Below are 23,300 nucleotides of genomic sequence, written 5' to 3'. Positions count from 1 at the left end.
CATCTTTGAATGTCTCATGCACACAGAGGGCTTCCATTATTGTAAGCATTCAAGTATTGAATAAATGCATAAATATACCTTTTGATCTAAAGTAGATTACTCTTTTTTATGACAGGAATTCTCATATCTGCTAGACAATGAAGTATGAACAAGATCAATTTTTGATTTCAGGTTCCTCTATTCAGGATTCCAAACAGCTTATCTTTCTGACACATTAATTCTTCAAATATATTTGCAATATTGCCTGACTTTCTTTTATATTCATTTTTACCTTTCTGCAATTTTGCCTTAGTTTACTGAGTTCCAGAAGATTCTTCTTTTTCTTACTTTAAAACTGACAGATAGTTATAGATTTTGATTAGTATGGCTCTCAGCTGATGACTTATTTTTTTTTAATTTTTGTGGTTTTTATGCACTAACTATTAGCAAGTAAATGAAGAAATGCAGGGTTTTAAAAGAGGTTCCTGAATTTAAGTCAGTCCATCTGAACATTTGAATAACAAATTTACTCAAAACACTCATGCTATTCAAAATGTAGCATCTTTATATCCTATAACTGGATGATCACTTCCACTGTCCTATCCTATCTAGGGAGCTGGGAAAAGTAAGTTGGCAATTAATGATCTCACAGTGTCCTCCAGTTTGAGCAGTCACTTAAGTTTGCAATCAATTCATATTCTTAGTTCTTTTTTGAGCTGGTTTAAATAGTCTGTTTTTGATGACTCAGTTTTTTCCAGGTGAGTGCTCAGATTCCCTATACTGTCTGCTTATCTCCTCTGTGACATTCTGAGTACTTGGGATAGGGGAGGAGACATCAGAATTCTGGTTGCAGAGTGATTTTTCTGGTCTGGGCTGGCATATGCTGATCTGGTCACTGCATTTATGACCACTAATTTGCGACCTGTCCAAGCTAATCTTTTGGGCATTATAACAGTATTCACTGACATGGTCTGTGGACTTAGAAATTTGTATCAGAATATAAGTATCCAAACTCTCCACTTGTTTGTTCTACCTCAGACTGTTTCCTGATGTCCAGCCCTCTCAGCCCTTTGGTGTTTCCTCATTGTAGTTTATTGGAATATTTGGAATGCTTACATACCTCTTTAGAACTTGCTAAGCCAGTAATGTTCTGTAAGTCCATAAATTAGGCCAAATTTCACAGCAAATGTTATATTATATTTCCCGGGATATACTGGAGGTGGCTTAGAGGCTTAGAATCTCCCAAGCTATGCGTTTCAATCCAAGAATGCAATTATTTGTCCTTGGCTGTCTGATTTATTGGAATTTTCTAACATTTTTTTCTCTTTTGGGAGTTACATGGCAAATGAGAAAAATAGAAGAAAAAAGCACAAAGAGAGGCACTTCTGTCTCTTGCCTTTACTGTAGGCCTCTGACATGGAAATCCTCTGCTTTCTCCATTTTCTCACCTTCTCTGAGAAGATCTTCATTCCATGAAACACTGCAGTTCTGGCTCCTGTTATGTCCATGGCACACTAAAGAATTTAGAAATTCCTCTTAAAGAATGACTCAAAATAATAGTGCTGTTATGATCATAAACAAGTGTTTGAGACTTAAATGTAAATAATTACATTTTGGGTGTTATAAAGTATTTGTTGATACAACCAGTATGGAGTTCTAAGGCAAAATGGTGTGTAGGATCCTAGAATAAATGAGTAAACATTTTAAAATATGCCTTCCCATTACACACATTTTAATTACTTTTATACACTTGTAGTAGACACAAAGGTACTCTTCAAGACAAAGGTACTCGTTCTCCCTAGCTGCCAGGAATATTGCCTTTTAATGGTGCAGAACTCAGTCCCTTTCCATCAGCTGACCTTGGTTGAAGGGACTGTCCCACCCAAGATTATGACCCTTCCTTAATGGAGCCTAAAATGATTCTAATACCAGTTTCCAAAGCATTTTTTTCCCCCATACCACCAAGCAGTTCTCACACATCAGCTGAGTGTCCTACAGTTCAACTCAATTCTGACGCTATTCACCTGGCGATAGCTTCAAATCCTACAAGTTCAGGGCTTGGTCCTACAAGACTGCCCTCACCTACTGCCACCCACTTTAAGGCACCAGTTGAAAGTCCAGGTTGTCACCTGTGCTTCTGACTGACCTCTTATAAACTGGAAGTTCCAGCAACCCCCTTCTTGAGTTTGATTAATTTGCTAAAGTGGCTAACAGAACTCAGAGAAACATTTTACTTCCTAGATTGCTGGCTCATTATAGAAGGATATAACTCAGGAACAGTCTGAAGAAAGAGATGTAGGACAAGGTAGGAGGAAAGGGCAAGGAGCTTCCAAATTCCCTCCAAGTGTGACACTCTCCCTGAATCTCCAAGTATTCATTCAACTGGAAATTCTCCAAACACTGCCCTTTTGGGTTTTTATTGGAAGCTTTGTTACAAGGCATTATTGACCATTGGATCCATTCAAGTCCCAGGCTCTCTCCCCTCCCCAAAGGTTAGGTGAAAGTTCTAACCCTCTAATCATGTGGTTAGGTTCCCTAGGAAACAGCCCCCATCCTTAGGTGCTTTCCAAAAGTAATATCATTAACATAAACTCGGGTATGGTCAAAAAGAGATAAAGTCTGAGAAAAAAAAACAGGCAATGGGGAAAGATGAAGTAAATATGTGTGAATTAAAATGTGTAAGGAATTGAAACAAATTTACAGAATGCACATAGGCATCAGTAAAAGGCTGATGAACAATGTTGCAAAAAACAAAAGTTGTCACATGGGAAGAAAAAGGGTATTTTCCTGTATTATTTTAATGGCAAAAAGTGAAGATAACAGATATGAAGGGAAAATTAAAGGATCAGTACAAAGATCATTTGTGATCTTGAGTGTCCAGAAAAAAAGTATAGAACAATTTTTTTTGTAATAAACTGAGTCCTTATATTAATATTGATGAGTAATTCCTGAAGAAATAAAATAAAATTTAAAAATACACCTATAGTTATTTTTGCAATGCAATGTTTGATAATTTAAAAAGGGGGGATAAAATCAGATTATCTTTCGGTATCTTGATAGAACACTATTATTTCTGAGTGATCTTCAAAACATTTATCCAAATATATTGTTTTTATTCACAAAAATATTCCTATATATGTTGGTCTTTGGGGGAAAAAATCAACTTTTTGCACTTATTCAGAAAGTTTTATTTTAATATGTGATCTTCTTGGCAATTATAAAACTTAACTATAAAAGCAAAATAGAAAAGTTAGTGATATATAAACTAATAAATACCTAGAAGTCATGTCTAAATAATTCCTTTGAATCTGGCTATAAAACCAAGTATTTAAATGTATTTTCAAAAGAAAAGATGTATACTGCCAAAACAATAATACATTAATAATCCACAATAATTCTTTATTGAATGCCTACATTATCCAGGCATACATTTTGCGTAACTTTCACCATGATATTACCGGATACATGTTTATATTTCTGTTTTATAGGTTAGTAAACTGACAAAGAACATGTTTTCTACTAATGACCATAGTTTAAATAATAGGGAAACATGTTTTAAATCATGGGTGGCCAGATAATAAATCTCACATATAGTCTATATTATTCTACTGCTTCATGGAACATAATCTAACACCTGCATATATAGCTGCTTTTTAAAAAAACAATATTCTTCATATATGAAAGATTAAAGACAGAGCTCCCTCTCTCAACATTTATCAGACACATTTTCAAGTTAGTTATAGTTAATATCCACACTGTTTCTAATTTTCCCAGTGAAACAGCCTAACATTCTAAATTTCTCATCTTTTTTTTTTTTGGAGGGGGGTGCAGTTTATCTTAATTCCTTTTTCCTAGGGTTTTCCTACCTCTCCCTTTTTTTTTTTTTTTGGAGGGGTGTGCAGTTTATCTTAATTCCTTTTTCCTAGGGTTTTCCTACCTCTCCATTTTTTACTTTTTCTAATAATGGCTAATATTATTATTTTCCAAGGCCCATTGGTTTATTCTTAACCAATTAAAATAGAGCCTTAAGTATGTGTACTGCCTTGCTTATTTTGTCTCTAACTGCTTCAGTGTATCCTATGAACAGATGATGAAATCAAATTTTCTAAGCACCGTATTCACCTATCACTCTGTCCTATATTCTACAATCTTCCCTACTTGGCCTTCAAGGCCATAATCTATTGTTCTCCCATCCCAATTTATCAATTATACTTCATGTTATATCTAAGCATGAAAATGGTGACATAACGGAAAGTGCATTCACTCTGAAGGTAGATAGACTAGAGTTTGAATTCAGATTTGCCCGCTGTGTGACATTGAGAAAGTAATTTGAGTAATTTTGCCTGAAGTAATTGTATTTATTAAAATGAATATTGTACCTATATTGTAATTTTTTGTGTCATGATTAAATTGTATACCTTTCTGAATTTAGTTATCCTATTGTGGGAGTTTAATAAATGATAAATAACTTCCAAACTGAATGCATATTTTAGTAGTAAAAAGTTTGCTATTAAAATATTATTTGTGTGTGTGTGTGTGTGTGTGTGTGTGTGTGTGTGTGTTGATTCCCAACTTGGAAAGTGAAGTAGGGGTCTAAAGTATCTCAGAAATAGTAAGTAGTATGTCAGAAATATTTATTAAATTACTTCTTCTGTATTAATCATTGTGTGTTAATTTTATAATGGTAGAGTATTCAACATTCAATGTATGATTTTTGTTGTTTTATTCTGTCATTTTATCTCAGCTGCTCAGGTGTCACTTAATAAATAAATAAATACTTAACTATTAAAATGGAATATTCTTTATATTTTTGTTGTTGCTGTTGCTTTAGCTTTTGACTTTTGTTTCTATTAAGAAGTAAAAAAAAAGATTATACCACTCAATGTAGCCCATTTATAAGAAGAAACAAATTTATAATAACTTTTTTGAAATCTATGGGTCAGAGCACAATTTCATTTTAAAGCTGTCATTTCAGAATACTCAAAAGTACATAACAAAAGCCAACATTTCATAGTATTATCTACTATTCAAGAAAAGTTCTTATTATTTTTCACTACTGATATCATGTTGAAAGATAATAAGATTTTATAATTTTAAACTTTACATGAAAATGGGAATATTTCCCATTGTGTATGAGGTGCTAAACAGCAATCTTTAAGGGAACAATGGGCTTAGGAACAAATTATTCAATAGCCTTTCTTCTACATTCTGCTTTAAGAAATGTAGAAACCATGTGATATTTTATTGTACTAATTAATAACAGATCTGGGAACACTCAATATTATGCATAAATAAATCTGTATGTGAAAATACTAATATGTGCACTTACTTGCAGAGGTCTAGATGATATATAGATAGGTAGGTAGCAAGACAGATCAATAGTAAATAGATATATTGATGATAAATATTCCCATTATCTTTCCCCCACTCAGGCTGTTTGCTTCCTGATGTAAATGGAACCAGAGAGAAGGAAGCCACAGCATAAGCCTGACTTTTTTATGTGAATTTAGACTATGATTTATTGCCAAATTCTAAGGGGGAAAGCATCCAGCCATAAAGCTGATTCACAAGCTGAGGAGGAAAAACAATAGGATATATGGATTAACAAGGAACTGTGGGCTTGATCAACATGTTAGTATTCCTACTGAGATGCCTGATGAGTGTAACCTAGAAATAAGGGGCAAACTAGAACTAGAAATGACTCCTCCCCTCCCCTCCCACCTAAAGGACTTCAAACAAATACATTTGTTCATGGGATCAACTGCTTATCGCCCTACTCTCACTGCCATCCATACTAGCACTAACTCCTCTTGGGAGATATGTGGTATAGTTCAGAGGCTCTGTAATTTACCATACAAGGTATAGAAATTATTATTTTTTTTATAAATGGAAGGCATATCTTGTAATAGAATCTTATGATCTAAAAGCAAGAAAAAAAAGACAATGTAGACATACCTGAAATAGATTCAGATTTTGTAGTAATCAGATATGGACTTTAGATAGCCGTGCTTAATATGTTTAAGAAATAGATGAAAGTTGGAGCATCTCACCTGAGAATCTCAGTCTATAAAGAAAAAAAAATTAAATGCAAATTCTAAAACAAAAAATGTAATAAGTAAAATTAAAAACTCAGATGAATATTATAGAATAGATATAGCAGAAGATCAGAATATTTTCTAGATTAGTAGAAAATATTAACAGTGAAGAATAAAAGGGGAAAAAGTTGAACAATACCGAAAATAATGAAAGGAGACAGTGGAATACAATGAGAAGTTTTAGCATACAAGTAATTGAAATTCTAAGCATAGTTGTAGAAAATGTTTCACAAGCAATATTTGAAGAGATTCTGGAAAATAATTTACCAAAATTGATGATAAACCTCTACACACGAGTTCAAGAAGCCATACAAACCCCAAGCAGAATAACACCTTCCCTCCCACTGCCAACACACACACACACAGTACGTTAAATAAAAGCGTTGAAAAATAAGACAGGAAGAACTATTTACAGCCAGATAAAAATAGAAGCATTCCTTTCAAAGAATGACAGCTTATTTTTATAAGAAATTCTATAACTTAGAAGATGACAGAATAGTAAAGTGGTGAAGAAACTACTGTCTACCCAGAATCTGATACTCATTAAGAATATTTCTTCATCTAAAACATTGAATCCCAAACTTCTGCTTAATGGGTCCAGATCACTAAATTCCAGTTAAGAAATTTTATATCTGTGTAAGTTTAATCTCACACATATCTCCCAGATTTATGTTTACATAAATTTGAAAAAACATGCAGTTCTTTTGGCGTTTATCTGAGCTTTTTATGGCTCACACTTTGTACCTCACTCTTTGAGGCCTGCTGGAACGTGAGTATAGTTATAGGTCTAGAAGCAAAGAGAGGTGGCTTATATGATCAAATATTTACATAAGGTACAAACTACCTTATATAGGATGATCTGTCGTGTGTAATATGCATACCCTTGTACATATTTGCATTTTGAAAAATAGATTCCAAAATATTATTATGATTACATGATATATGAGTTCTCTGATAAATTTACTTTTTAAATGAAGAGATCTCCACTTTACAGTTGTCTACAATGCACATAGTTTGTGTAAAAATATTAAAAATAAAATGGCATATATGTGTATTATTTATGAAATAAAGTTTTTTTTAATAGCATTAACACCTGTTATAGATTTGTGAGTTCCACAGCATCAACACATAGAGGGAGACCTAGGGACAAATAATGGTTTTCCAGAGACACAGGAATTGAATTATTAGTAACATTCTATTTATTTATTTACTTATTTTTACAATTTCAGTTGTCCCAGAATGGAAGGCTCACCTTAGGGAAAGTGTGCTTCATCACTAAGGGTATTGAAGTCAAGGCCAACATAACTTTTGTTATGAATGTCAATGAGTAGAGCATGCATCCAGCTGAACTAACTTGCACAAATGAAATTTGATTTTTGTTTATTTGGTTTTGGGTGTGTGGTTGTTTGTTTTTGTTTTTTTGTCTTTCTGTGTGGGTTAATACCATATATCCTAGAATTACAAGAATGTGGAGCACATCAGACCTATGTGGAAAGCATAGAAAACACTCATATCCAACAAATCATTCAGACAAGAAATGCAAAACTGAATTCAATCTTGGCAAAAGAAAGAAGATAATGTAAATATTTTGAAATATTTAATCAGCAGCTTCAGAGGAGAGGAAAAATGAAAATGGGTTTAAATCAAACTAAGCTGGATCAAAATAGGTAAAATGTCTTGGATAACAATATCATTAGATCTATAATGTCTTTCACTAAGTTGCACAATGGGCTTATAAATTGGGGATAGCAATACACTATAGTTTAATTGCATTTTTGTGTTTTTTAATGTTAAATTACAACTGGAGGTCTTTGCAGAAAAATGATTGCATTCCTTTTATAATAGGTCACATAATATCAATATATTTTGTGCAAGATCAGTTTTAGGAAAGAGTTTATCTCTGCAGAAAAAAATTCATATTTTCTAGAGTCATCCAAAATACCAAAAAAGCAAAAAACTAAATAAATCATTTGAAATGAAAAGAAGATGACCTATATAATACATATTATAAAAATATAATATATAGATTTCATCTTCCCTGTGGTCAGTATTTCAAAGGAAATTTATCAGACTAGTTACCAGGTTTGTGCAACCTCATCTGTAAACATCATGAGGCATATTTCCACCTACGCAAATGCTTTCTTTGTGTTCAATTCTGTTGCTTGTTTATCCTTCATTTCAGTGAAGTTAGGAGTGAAGCTTCCATAGACCACCATGACATGTTTCATGGGGAATGTTGGTGCTTTTCAATAATAAGTGTTCACACAGCTCTTTTTCATGGTAAAAAAACCCTGGGAGAATATGACTTTGGAATACTTTCCAATTCCTCAAATAAATAACAACTTCAGGCCTCTGCCCAAGAAAAAGGACACCTCTATAAAAGAGTAGATGTGTCAGTGTCTTTGCACTTTACTATTGCTGTGCATCACATTTATGAAGGCATAATAAATAGCTGTAATAGAAAAAGAGCACTTAGAATAAAATAAAGTGGTCCATCAAATACTCAGCCCAAGTTTATTACTGCAATGGACTTGGGTTATAATTACCACCAGAATCAAGAATAACTGTAAGTTATTTTTTATGTAAAAAGCATATTACACTAAGCCAATATAATAACACAGTTTCTATGAACCACAATAATTATGCTGAAGAATCACACAAGTACATTTTCCTAAAAGAAGGTAGGTGTTGATAAGCTACTATAGAATTTTACAATTGCAGTGAAAAAAATAATTGTCATGGCAAAACAATAAAAGTACATTAACTTTTGTTGCAACACTTGAGAGAGATTAAATAATAATTATTTAAAAATACTTATTAAATAATAAAATGATTTTACATCATATTTAATGTCTTTATTTTTTAATGACTTTTTTTCATAGAAATTTTCTGTATATATGAAGTTGTTTATTATCCTTCATTAGTGGTATGTGGGAGATTGTTTCTGTTGCTAAGAATGCTTTTCTGTAAAACTTCAGTGAGTTAATATAGGAAAGATGACTTTCAGGTGACTGTAAACTTAAATATCTTCTTTATAAAACTCTAATTAAGGTTTGATCTCAAGCCACTATTATTTTATCACTGTATTTGATTTTACATTTAGAAGCTTGTAGAAAAGTCAAATGTTATCAGCAGTTATATAATGCCTAGTAACTAGTTAAGGCATATTATATTAATTTACATTTGAAGGCAAATGACAGACTTTTAAAAAGAACACAGGGTCAGGGATATATCCTATGGAAGCAAACCAAAAAACAGAAGCAATATGGAAAGAGATAGGACTTTGAGTAAAGGCTATCTATACACATTCCTGACTATACATTTATGGGTCATATTGACCATGAAGACAATCACTGATATGAAGTAGTTGGATATATTGAGTAATAAACCTGGAGTTTTTTAAACATAAGTAGGAATCACAGATTCTCTATTTAAATTTAATATTCAGTAAGACCTTTTCTCAGAAAGAAAGTTGAGTGAAGACCCAGACAAGATAATTAGATAAAGGTCTGAGCTATTTAGACATTCTTGAAACTACCCAACTGAGGGAACTCAAGGGATATAATTTGGGAGTATGTACAAAATATATAAAATTTCACAGACCAGGACTGAGAGGAATGAATTGACTTTGAAAGTTCAAGAACATGTGGGTGAAGCATTTGTCTGTTTTATAAGAGAACATCATGGCATGTAGGGCAGCTCCTTCTGGGAGCTGATGCAATGTATTCTGCTGACTTTCAGGAGTTGGGTTCTATCTGTTTGTACACTTGTTAGCTAATATCTATGGAAGTCAGCTTTGTTGATTGTGCCTTCTGGGTTTTGCCTCTGCTGAAGAGGCCCTATCAAAAAGGTGAAGGATGGGGGCACCAGCCATATCTGAGACACCCTGTCTAATTAGAGATGAAACATACCTTGACAATATTAATCTCCCATTTTTAAAGTTCTTTGTATATTTAAAGTATAATCAACATGAGGACATATGTCACATTATATTTTACTGACAATTATTCTCAAGATTAATAGAAATAGTATTATAGAAATAGTAAAATAGTAACATTTCAAGGAAATAACACTATCACAGTATGTTAAGGTAGCTATTTACTATCCTTGGATAGTAAAAGTCTTCCAAAGGCAACAAACAGTTATTGAAATGAAACTGGTGAGGAGGAGTAAGTGTTTTTGAAACATGTCTATACCTCAACAAAATACCAGAGGAGTTAGTGAGAGAGAACACATAGGAAATACCACTGTGCATTCGATCCCAGGAAGGAGACTAAAAATGATAACCTCATCTCTTTCCACATTTAAGAAATAGAAGTCAATTAATTAAGTCCATATATGGTCCATCTCCATTCCCACTCATGCTTTCTTTTTATTCTGATTTTGCATTTACTCTTCCTCATTTTATCCATTTTCTCATTTCAGATTCATTAAAGCTTTGAATATATGAGCCAACATTTATTTTCACAACTGGACTTCTTTAAAGAGACACAATAATACTTAATTTTCTTGCCTCACCAGTAATACTGTTGCCAGTCCTATCCTAATGAGACAACATCTTTACTGTTGAGGGGGGTGCTTAGGGTCGGTAATGGGAGAAGGAGAGAAAAAATATTCTTTAATGAAAGAAAGACTAAGATTTAGTCATATGATTATGTCTTTGGAACATAGAGTAGTTCTTTAATGACAATCAAGATTATAAATAGTATCATCGTTTGATGTTCTGAACTATTTAAAAATATCTTAAATGTATTTTCCCTGAAACTTTTCCTCCTATCTCATTTTTGTACACGTATGAAAAAAATCATTCTTTGGTAGCTTTCACTATAAATGTTTTTAATTTTATTCAGAGAAATTTATTCAAGATATAGTGAATTTATTGTAAATTATTTATATCTATCAATTTATAATTTCTATACAGAAGAGCATGAAAACCTAGATTTTCATTTCATGTCAATATAGACAAGAATTATCTCTTCACTAACATTACATTTGCCCGCACATCTGAAAAGAAACAAAGGATTTTTAATTGAAAATAATGTATTTTATTCATTATTTCAACAAATGTTTATTGAAGCCTGACCATAGCAGGCATGTTGTTAAGTTCTGGAAATAGTAGGGAACAAAACAGGATGTGGGGACAGGTATCTCTGCCTATAGTGGGTGAAATAGAAGTTAAATAAATAGACTATTCCATACAGTTATAAACATTTAGGAGTAAAATAAATCAAGAGAAGGTGGCAATGAACCTATTTAAAAAACAGAAGTAGTCACTTACGTAGAAAACAAACTCATGGTTTCCATTGGGGAAGCGGAGAGGGATAAATTGGGAGATTGGGATTGACATATTCACACTACTATATATAAAATAGATAGCTAACAAGAACCTACTGTAGAGCATAGAGAATTCTACTCAATACTTTGTAATAACCTATATGGAAATAGAATCTAAAATAGAGTTGATGTATGTATATATATAACTGAATAAATTTGTTGTACAGCAGAAACAAACACTACATTGTAAATCAACTATACTCCAATAAAAATTAATTTAAAAAAAGAAAGAAAATGTGCCATGAAATTTGGAATAATGTCAGGGGTTCAAATTTGAACAAATATGTGAAAATTGTGAGAAAGCTACCAAGAGTATATCTGAGGACAAGAATTGAGGTAGAAGGAACTGTAAGTGTGGAAATAGTGAGAAGGCGGGTGTGGTTGGACAGGAGTATCTGAGGGAGAGAGAAGTAGTCTATGAGGTCAGAAAGATAACAGAGCTTTTAAAATATGATTGAACTAAGGTGTTATTACAGGGCTTTAAGAAAAAGAATCAGATTGAAATTACATTTTCTTAGAATCACTTGAGTTAAGAAGAGATGGAAAGATTGGAGTTGATAGTAAGAGGGATGAGAAGAGACTCAGTTAAGATTCTATTAAAATAATCTAGCCAAATTATGATTTTATTTTGAATTTCCCACTAAAATTAGAAAAAGTTACAATCTTAACTGATGGATCACCTAGGTTCTTGAGCAAAGCTTATGAAAACTTCATTAAATATACATATTATAAGGACAAGCATGCTTAGACTTCAGGGAAAAAAATATCTACATTTGTCACAATGAAACACTGTGAAGAGAGGTTGGGAGAATCTCTATTCTAACCTCACTGCTGATCTCACAATCAAATATAAAACTGTGAAGATATAACCTACCCAGTGGCACTGATCTGGAGATCAGCCCATCTATTTCAGTCCCCTATTTTCATACATTTTATACTTGACTTAAGCTATTTTCATTAAAGCACAGCAACATACAAAATTGAATAAACACAAATTTATAGCTCAAAAAATTTTTACAAATAAAGACAATAAGTAACCACCACTCAGACCAAGAAATAGAAAATAACAGTACATGTGTCTTCTTCCAGGGCACAAATTAACTAGCTTTTATTATAGCACGTTCATTTTACCTATTTTCATACATTATATGCAGGCATGCATACATATGTATTCTTCTGTGCCTGTTGTTTTGGCTCAGCTTTACATCTCCGAGATTCATCCATTTTGGGGCATAACATACCACTATCCATTTAGTTCTTCTATTTTTGTTATTTGGGTTGACTACAGAGGATTATAGTCTGAAAATGAAGAATGACATGATATGCATAAAAGTTCATCAGTATATATTCCTTATTATAAATTTATTACATATTAGAGCAGGGGTTCCCAACCCCCAGGCTGCAGACTGGTAGAGGTCCATGGCCTGTTAGGAACCGGGCCACACAGCAGGGGATAAGCAGTGGGGGAGCTAGAGAAGCTTCATCTGTTGCTCCACATCACTCCTCATCACTCACATGACTGTCTGAACCATTCCCACCTCCACCTTTCCTTGGAAAAATTGCCTTCCATGAAAGCAGTCCCTGGTGCCAAAAACGTTGGGGATCGCCATATTAGAGTACACCAAAATACAATATAAGAATATGAGATAATGAAAAAAACTGAGGAAAATATTTGTGGTATAATCAGAGCCCAAGATGCTAATACTATTAATAGGTGATTGTATTGTGTCAAATAAAAGATGCAAGCATTCAATTGTATGGCTGAAAATAGGAGCTCTAGGAAGCTTCATGATAAAGTAAAGCAGTTCAACAAAAAGATGCGAGCAAAGCCAAAATGGAGTTAATTCCTACTACATCCATTGGCATGCTCAGAGAGTAACTAAAGCAATGTCTTCCCTTTATAAAAAAAGGTTTACTAACCTATCTAGTAAAACCTAGCTATTTGGTTTACTAACATCTCCAGTTCCTGGAAGCAAATACTAGCAATAGTTGATGGTGGGAGAAGGCAGAAATTATTCTCAAACCTCCAATCTGTTTGGGAGCAATTTGATAGTGGGGAAGGAAGTTAATCAAATATAACCTGAAACCAGTTTTGACAAGTTTCACCTTCCTCTGTGTGGTTATTTGAAGATTTTATGACAACTGGCTTTATGATGCAAGAACAGAGAGGAAAATGAGATAGTATTAAAATTACTTAATACTGATCCACTCAACTTTTACTTTTTGAGACAAATTCAAGAAATCAGATATTCATCTAGAAATATTATCTGATAGAGAAAAGTCTTGAAACACATTAAAAATTCACCAAATTAAAATGAATTATTCAATTGCTGATAGTATGTAGGCCATTGGGAAAGAGTAGAGAAAGTAGACTCTCTTCTCTCTCTGTAAATACATTGGTGTGATATCTCAGATTTGGTTCTGAGACAGTTTTGGAAGAAAATACACAGATATCTGAATTCTGTCCTCAACAAATGCATTAGATGAAAACTTTTATTAGGCAATGGAAGAATAAGAATAAGAATAAGATTTCTAAGGATCTAATGTACAACATGATGATTATGTTGTAACACTGTATCATGTAATTGAAATTTACTAAGAGAGTAGAATTGAAATGTTCCCATAAAATAAAAACATAAATATGTGAGGTGATGGATGTGTTAATTAAGTTGATGGTGAGAATCTTTTCACAATGTATACATATATTGGGTCACCACAATGTACACTTTAAATATCTTACAAATGTATTTCTCAATTATGCCTCAAAAAAGCTGGAAAAAAAAAGAAAATTTTTACATGAAGGTGGGAGCTTTAATCAATGCTATTCAATGTCTATAAACATTTCTGATTAGAAATTCCTTAAAATGCGAAGGGAGGCAGTTCTGTAGGAACAAGTAGGTGCAATAATTATGCATGTAGTGAGTTGTTTCTACTAATAAATCTTGACATTTCCTAGAGGGACAACATCATGAAATCTGAGATCTTTTCATTAGGGTACATAGCATGTTGTCTAACATACAGTTAGCTAATAATAATGTTGAGCATACACACACACACACACACACACACACACACAATACTCACACAAATTCATACCCAAATACAAAGAGAAGAAAATAGTACATTACTCCTTGGCTAATAACTTATTGACTGTGCAGAGCCAAAGGACAAGTCGATGTAACAAACAGAGGGGAATTACTTTGGTTCTTTCCACAAATAAATCATGATGTGAGAAAAGATACCCTGTATAACACATATTAAGAAAAACAATCATTTACCAGACAACTTGACCATAAATCTACCTGCCATTTTAATGGAAGTAAATAGCCTACTAAACTAACTCAAAGAAGGTGTATAAAATGAAAAGTCTTCTCTTTGGGACAAAAACTGTGTGATGAGTTTTTATTATCTAGGATGATAATGTAAATGAAGGATAACAGGATATCAAAACGATGCCTTATAATGTTCCCAGCATAAAGAGTAATGATGTATCATTCTTCTTTCGGCATCATCCCCAGAATACTTCATTTCCTGACTTCCTCTTTGTTTGGATTGATTATTCGATCTACATGGTCCTACCCTCAGAGGCTGCAGCCCAGAATCCAGAATTGTTTAAATAACGATAGCAAAATATAATCACAAAACTAAAGAAATGTGCCTATACTTCAGTGTTACTTTTTATTAAGGTAGTCTATGGATCCTATGCGCCTCTTTGTTGTAACACTATATCTGATTTTCCTTGTTTTTATTTATATCAGTAATGAATCATGTATATTTATTTTAAAATGTGGCAATAATCAAATAATATTTTATTATTTTGTTGCACAAATTGTCCCAGATATAGTCAGTAGTAGATCTTTCAGTTGGCTTCTCTGTCTCTTTGATTTATTCCTATAATCTTGTGTGTGTATGTGTGTTTGTGTATGGTGTGTGTGTGTGTGTGTGTGTGTGTGTGCGCACATGTGCTTTTGAGCACTCATTAATTTCTGGCACTAAAAGATGCTCCCAGCTTATCTTATAATTTCCTACTCTAGCCCAGCTGTAAGCCATTTATTCAAGGCCCTGGTTCTTTACTAACTTTTTGTTCATTTTTCAAGCAGTTAAATATGCTTATATTTTACAGTATCACTTCTAATAATATGATGTTTCTTATTATTAGCATAGAAGATGTTAAGAGGATTAAACTTTATAGAAACTCATAGATTAACATTTCAAAACTATTCTGTCTTTATAGATATCTATCAAATTAAAGTATTTTTTTCTTTAGTCTTAAGGGTATACTAAAGGAGAAATTGAACATGTGGTCCTTTCTTTCTTTACAAAGACTATAGAATCATATTTTTAAAATATTTCCTAGCATGGTTGTAGTTTAAATGTTCAGTTTATTAGGAAATTTTATATATTTTGATGTCTGTGCAAAGCCAAAGAAAAAAATCAGATAATTGAAATATTTAATGAGAAAATAAATATCTAATTATCTTCCCAAATTACTATTTAAACATTTCAAAAACATGAAAAATTAATCCAAATAAGAGAAATTAAGATAAAAACTAGATATTTTGCTCTATTATAATACATAAATTTATGAGGAAATGGGTAAAGCGGTGGGGACAATAGTCTTCTCAATGATGAGGTAAGCATATTAAACAAGAGTTCCAGTTTTTACCATTTTTGTCCCAGAATGAAAATTCTTACAACACCAGTGCTAGATTTTTCAATAATGGCTAAAGTGAAAATTCGTAGGAAAAATTTTTCTCTTGAAGAAATGACAGAATTTAGAGTAGAACAAAATTAGAGAAACATGAGCATTGCAAAAATCAAAATCATTGTTTTATTCCATTCGGAAATTCAATACAGCAAGTGTTTTCTTTCACTGAGGAGGGTAAGGAACCATATCATATTCTCTATATTTGAGAGACATAAATAATCAGCTATTATACATTTGTAGTGTTAATTATACTTTTTTGACATGGATTAAGGGATGCAATATAACATATTTGTTTTTCAATATTTTTTTGAATTTTAAAAATAATATTGAGAAAGCAAAACAATTTTCAGATAAATACTGTTCTTTATTGACTTGCTGTTGTGGAGGAGATATTTTTTCAATTTAGAATAATTTAAAATTTTTGTTTCTGTTTGCGCATTTTCCTGTGTGTCAGAGGGAGAAAAAGAGGGAAGTAGAGAGGGAGACAAAATTCATATATGCATTATATATTTTGTTATTATATGTAATTTTAACTATGAGTACTGTGATGATTTACCATATATGTTTACCATAGTGAATATGGAGGAAGCAACTTTCTTCAATTTATGCCATAGAAACCATTGAAGTATAAGGTATGAAAATATCATTGCTCTTATCATCCTGATTTAGGGATTATTTTATTGTCTATTATTACTACTGTTTCAAGAAACATTAACTGGTTTCCTGTGAATGACAGCTTAGAGCCATGGAGGCTAAGTTCCTGAGTTCTAGACATCAAATCTAGTTTTAGAGAATGCCACTCCTCTAAATCTTCACAGTCTAAAAAGAGTTCTTCCATCCTTTTTCTCAATCACATCTTTGTAATCCTCTTTACCTTTCAACCTAAGATGGAAAGTACTGTACTTGTCATTAAAATTAACCATCTTATTCCATAAACCAGTTACAAGAATAAATTTAAAAATATTAAATGTCAATGACTATTACCAATAGTCATTGTGACAACTGTGACTATCACTTATCAGACAGGCTCAGATGTCCAGAACTGCTGTAGTTTTGCTTCTTAGTTGTTGATGTATTTGTTGTATTCCTGTCAATAATTGTCACTAAATATATATTAAGTTGTGGTGCAATAAAATTGCCAAAATATCAGAGGCTTAAGAAATAAAGGCTTATTTTCTGTTTGGTCTATATATCTATGGAGGGTTGCTTGGGTTGTTTTCTGTGTTGTCCTCTCTCTGGAACAAAACTACTCTCTGAAATAGCTATGTATAGCTTTGCTTGTCACTATCACAAATGGAAAGACAACTTCTTATGATCTGTTTCCAGCAATTAAATCATCAAGCCCAAGGGGATAGATAATACTTGATTACCACTTATTGGCTAGCACTAGTCCTCTGGCCCCACCCAACCAGCCATATGAGGAAATGCAATGATATGAGAAGATGGATGTTCAGAAAAGCTTTGTTCAAGATCACACATATAACAATGCCAAAATGAAAAGTAAACTCAGACCTTTCTCGCTCCAGATTAGGTTTCTTCACACTAACCCATGCTGTCATTACCTTACACATTTCTAGTAAAACCAGGCAGTGGTGACATAGAATTTAATTCAATTTTACTTAGAAAATAAAACAACCTGTTCACCAATCAACTTCTAAACCTGATACCCAGATAAAAAAGTTCTTCAAAACTACTGTGTTCACTTTATTCTCATTTGGGAACAGTTTATAAATAAATATAAATATTTAATGGCTATAAGCCACACACTTAAGATTAATGAATATGAAACCCCTCAATTTAATCAGCCCATTTAACACCTCTAAAGAGATAAGCAAGCAGTAGAATTTTTGAACCAGACATATGTGTTCCTTCATTAGTTATCAGGCCTACTCTAGCTTTCTATAAATATATAGATAAAATGCCACATAATGATAATATTAATCTAAATATATATTGGAAGGAAGTATGATTAGCTATAGAGATAGATGATAGATAGATGATAGATCTTGTTGAATAATGTTACATTTAAAAATAGATAGATTGTGGTTATTTTCAGAACTCTAACTCAAGTTAAAATTCTAGTTTCTACATTTAGACTATACAAAGAATTTAAAGGATTAAACCTCTGAAGATGAATAAGCCAGAAATATCCATTCTAGCCAACACAACCATTATATCCCTTGAGGCCGGAACACATTTTATATTTAGAACAAGTTATTCAGATACCTAAATGGATGATACAGGTAAAATGCTGGACTTCCTCCTCAGATGAGTCATCAGTGCCATTATCTTGGTGGATTTTTAAAACATAGACAAAATATCCTGATGTATCAATATTATCTAAGTCTGTATATTTCTCAGGAGTAACAAATCAGAAATGTTTGGGAAACTAGTTACAGAACTTTACTCCCAGGGACATAAAAAAAAATTTTTTTGCTTTATTTTCTCACATAACTAGAAGTCTGGAAAAGAGCTGTTGCTGGATTTGGCAAGGCTGCTCTGTGATATTAGGACTGCCATGATATTTCTGTGGTGCTTATAATGTGGCTGCCATGGCCCCAACCATCCACTGTTAAAATCAAAGAGCATGAGGAAAGGATAAGACTAGTTATTTCTCTTTTAAGTTTTCTTCTCTCCAGAAAAGAAAGGCCTTCTCAAAACTACCCTGAATGTTCTTTAATTTACATACCTATGGGAAAACAGGGTTACATGAACCATTCAAGTGAGGTTGATAAAATGAGCTAAGAGTAGTAAAGATTATCTTAGACCAGTCATATACTTAAGTAGGCCTCGACACAAATATGAATCTGTTAGCCCACAAAACAGGAATGTGGATTTGACAAAAAACTCTCAAATATAACTTGAATGGCAATTTGTCACAGATTTATGCAAGATACTAATGTATCTATTTTCAAAGCAAAATAAAATCTGAAAGGAAAAGGTGATACATCATTGCTTCTGTCATATTCTATTTGTTGAAAGTAAGTCACTAAATCCAGCCAACAACCAAGGGGAGGAGATTATCAAAGTATAGAATACTTAGAGGCAAAGATTATTTGTGACTATTTTGTAGGTTGCCTACAACATCAGGCAATAATGTTTTTTCTTGAAAATAGCATATAATTAAATCTAAATAATATACAAAGATTTGCTACTTTTTAAAAGGGCAATTAACCCCCTTAACAAATGTAGTGTTTACTTTGTAGTGATGATATATTTATTCTTATTTCAGACAATTCTTCTTTACTGAGTCTGTTTTTTGAGTTTTCTTCAGCTTTTGATAGATTTATTTTTTCTTTCCATTAGTTTTGTAACAGTCTATATTCTATTTTATAATATTAGTAATGATTATACATTTTTCTACCTATTTATATTATAATAATTAGGAATGATATAGTACTTATATCAAAACTCCAAACAAAATATATTCTTTTCTTTTCCATCTTCCCATTCTATTGCCTCATCTGAAATTGGTTCAAATAACCTGATAAACCTGTGCCTAATTATTATTTTATTATTGAGCTTTGACATTATCTTCTATCTACAAATCCTTTCCTTGAAAGTATCTAAAAATTTCCTTTCTCAGTATTTGTGATGGATTGGTTCCAGGGCCCCAGGATTTTGTTATTTAGAAATGCTCAATCCCTTATATAAAATGGCTTAGTATTTGCATATAATCTACACAATCTTCCCGTATGATTAAATCACATCTACATTACTTATAATACCTAATGCAATGTAAATGATATGTAAGTAGTTGCCAGAATGGGGTATCTTTGACTTTTGCTTTTTGGAATGTCCTGGAATTATTTTTCAGAATATTTTTGATTTGTGGTTGGTTGAATCTGCAGATAAAGGACACATGGGTATGAAGGGACAAGTATATGGAAAACTTCATAAAGGCATTTTCAACAATTATTATTTACTCTAAGGTAAATCTAATATTCACATGTACTTCAGCAAATTAACTTCTACTCATCCACAAAATCTCAAATTTCTCAGGGAAACTTGCCTTCCCACTAAATGAAGTTAGTTCTATCATAAATTTTTATAGCACTCTGTAATTACCTCTCAGAATTGATACATTTTATTTCTATAGATGTATATTATAAATGTTTGCTTAGTTTTGTTATTCCTACTAGACTGTAGGTTTCATAAAGGTAAGAATTGTGCTTTTTTTGTTGTTAACAATTAAATGCTTAATAAATATAATAGTGACTGGTAGTATCATAAACATTTTTGAATGAATAAATACATAGACTTTGATTATCAAAAAACATTTAACCCCCTTCACAGTCAAATTTAAAAAGAAGAGACACTTCAGGGAACTTTCAAAGTTCCACAATTAGATGCCTGAAAGACATAGATTCTTCTTAAAACTGTTCTTGAGTTCACTTCTTTTAGAGTGGAAATGGATCTTAAAATGTGGCCAGAAAATTGCTATCACTCTGCTTTTTAAACACAAAAATTGAACACATAGATTATTTAGGCCATTTGAATACCCATAAAGTAAAAGTAAAATATTTTTTATTTCTTTGTTTCTTTATAGGTCTAATGCAAAAGTATCCCTAAATTCACAGAAAGATAGACAAGATGAAAAGGCAGAAGGTTATGTACCAGATAAAGGAACAGGATAAAAACCCAGACAAACAAGTAAATGAAGTGGGTATAAGCAACCTTCAAGAAAAAAGAATTCAGAATAATGACAGTGAAGATAATCCAGGACCTTGGAAAAAGAATGGAGACAAAGATCAAGAAGATAAAAGAAATGTTTAACAAACACCTAGAAGAAATAAAGAACAAACAAACAGAGATGAACAATACAATAACTGAAATGAAAACAACACTAGAAGGGATCAATAGAAGAATAACTGAGGCAGAAGAACAGATAAGTGACCTGGAAGACAGCATGGTGGAATTCACTGCTGAGGAACAGAATAAAGAAAAAAGAATGAAAAGAAATGAAGACAGCCTATGAGACCACTGGGACAACATTAAACACAACAACATTCGCATTATAGGGGATCCAGAAGGAAAAGAGAGAGAGAAAGGACCCAAGAAAATATTTGAAGAGGTTATAGTCGAAAACTTCCCTAACATGGGAAAGGAAATAGCCACCAAAGGCCAGGAAGCACAGAGAGTCCCATACAGAATAAACTGAAGGAGAAACACACCAAGACACATAGTGGTCAAATTGGCAAAAATTAAAGACAAAGAAAAATTATTGAAAGCAGCAAGGGAAAAAATGACAAATAACATACAAGGGAACTCCAATAAGGTTAACAGTTGATTTCTCAGCAGAAACTCTACAAGCCAGAAGGGAGTAGCATAACATATTTAAAGTGATGAAAGGGAAGAACCTACAACCAAGATTACTCTACCTAGCAAAGACCTCATTCAGATTTGATGGAGAATTCAAAAGCTCTACAGCAAAACAAAGGCTAAGAGAATTCAGCACCACCAAACCAGCTTTACAACAAATGCTAAAGGAACTTCTCTAAGTGGGAAACACAAGAAAAGAAAAGACCTACAGAAACAAACCCAAAACAATTAAGAAAATGGCAATAGGAATGTACATATTGATAATTACCTTAAACTTGAACGGATTAAATGCTCCAACCAAAAGACACAGGCTTGCTGAATGTATACAAAAACAAGACCCATGTATATGCTGTCTACAAGAGACCTGCTTCAGACCTAGAGACACATACACACTGAAAGTGAGGGGATGGAAAAAGATATTCCATGCAAATGGAAATCAAAAAAAAGCTGGAGTAGCAATACTCATATCAGATAAAATAGACTTTAAAATAAAGAATGTTGCAAGAGGCAAGGAAGGACACTTCATAAAGATCAAGGGATCAATCCAAGAAGAAGATATAACAATTATAAACATATATGCACCCAACATAGTAGCACCTCAATATATAAGGCAACTGCTAACAGCTATAAAAAAGGAAACCAACAGTAACACAATAATAGTGGGGGAGATTAACACCTCACTAACACCAATGGGCAGATCAGCCAAACAGAAAATTAATGAGAAAACACAAGCTTTAAATGACACAATAGACCACATAGTTTTCCATCCAAACATAGCAGATTACACTTTCTTCTCAAGTGTACATGGAACATTCTCCAGGATAGACCACATCTTGGGTCACAAATCAAGCCTTGGTAAATTTAAGAAAACTGAAATCATATCAAACAACTTTTCTGACCATAACACATTGAGATTAGAAATCAATTACAGGGAAATAAAACGTAAACAACTCAAACACATGGAGGCTAAACAATACATTACTAAATAACCAAGGAGATCACTCAGGAAATCAAAGAGGAAATCAAAAAGTACCTAGAGACAAATGACAATGAAAACATGACAACCCAAAACCTATGGGGTGCAGCATAACAGTTCTATGGGGGAAGTTAATAGCAATGCAATTGTACCTCAAGAAATAACAAACATCTCAAATAAACAACATAAACTTTCACCTAAAGGAACTAGAGAATGAAGAACAAACAAAACCCAAAGTTAGTAGAAGGAAAGAAATCATAAAGATCAGAGCAGAAATAAATGAAATAGAAAAAAAAGAAGACAATAGCAAAGATCAATAAAATTAGAAGCTGGTTCTTTGAGCTGATGGACAAAATTGATAAACCATTAGCCAGATTCATCAAGATAAAGAGGGAGAGGACTCAAATTAACAAAATTAGAAATGAAAGAGAAGTTACAACAGACACTGCAGAAATACAAAGCATACTAAGAGACTACTACAAGGAAATCTATGTCAATAAAATTGACAACCTGGAGGAAATGCACAAATACTTAGAAAAGTATAACCTTCCAAGACTGAAGCAGGAAGAAAGAGAAAATATGAAAATACCAAACACAAGTAATGAAATTGAAAGTGTGATTAAAAATTCTCCATCAGGGCTTCCCTGGTGGCGCAGTGGTTGAGAGTCCGCCTGCCGATGCAGGGGACACAGGTTCGTGCCCCGGTCCAGGAAGATCCCGCATGCCGCAGAGCGGCTGAGCCCGTGAGCCATGGCCGCTGAGCCTGCGTGTCCGGAGCCTGTGCTCCGCAACGGGAGAGGCCACAGCAGTGAGAGGCCCGCATACCGCAAAAAAAAAAAAAATTTTCCATCAAACAAATGTCCAGGACCAAATGGCTTCACAGGTG

Source organism: Neophocaena asiaeorientalis, unplaced genomic scaffold, assembly GCF_003031525.2.
Source record: "Neophocaena asiaeorientalis asiaeorientalis breed wild unplaced genomic scaffold, Neophocaena_asiaeorientalis_V1.1 scaffold285, whole genome shotgun sequence".
Taxonomy (NCBI): Eukaryota; Metazoa; Chordata; class Mammalia; order Artiodactyla; family Phocoenidae; genus Neophocaena; species Neophocaena asiaeorientalis.
This window is presented reverse-complemented; position numbering follows the sequence as displayed.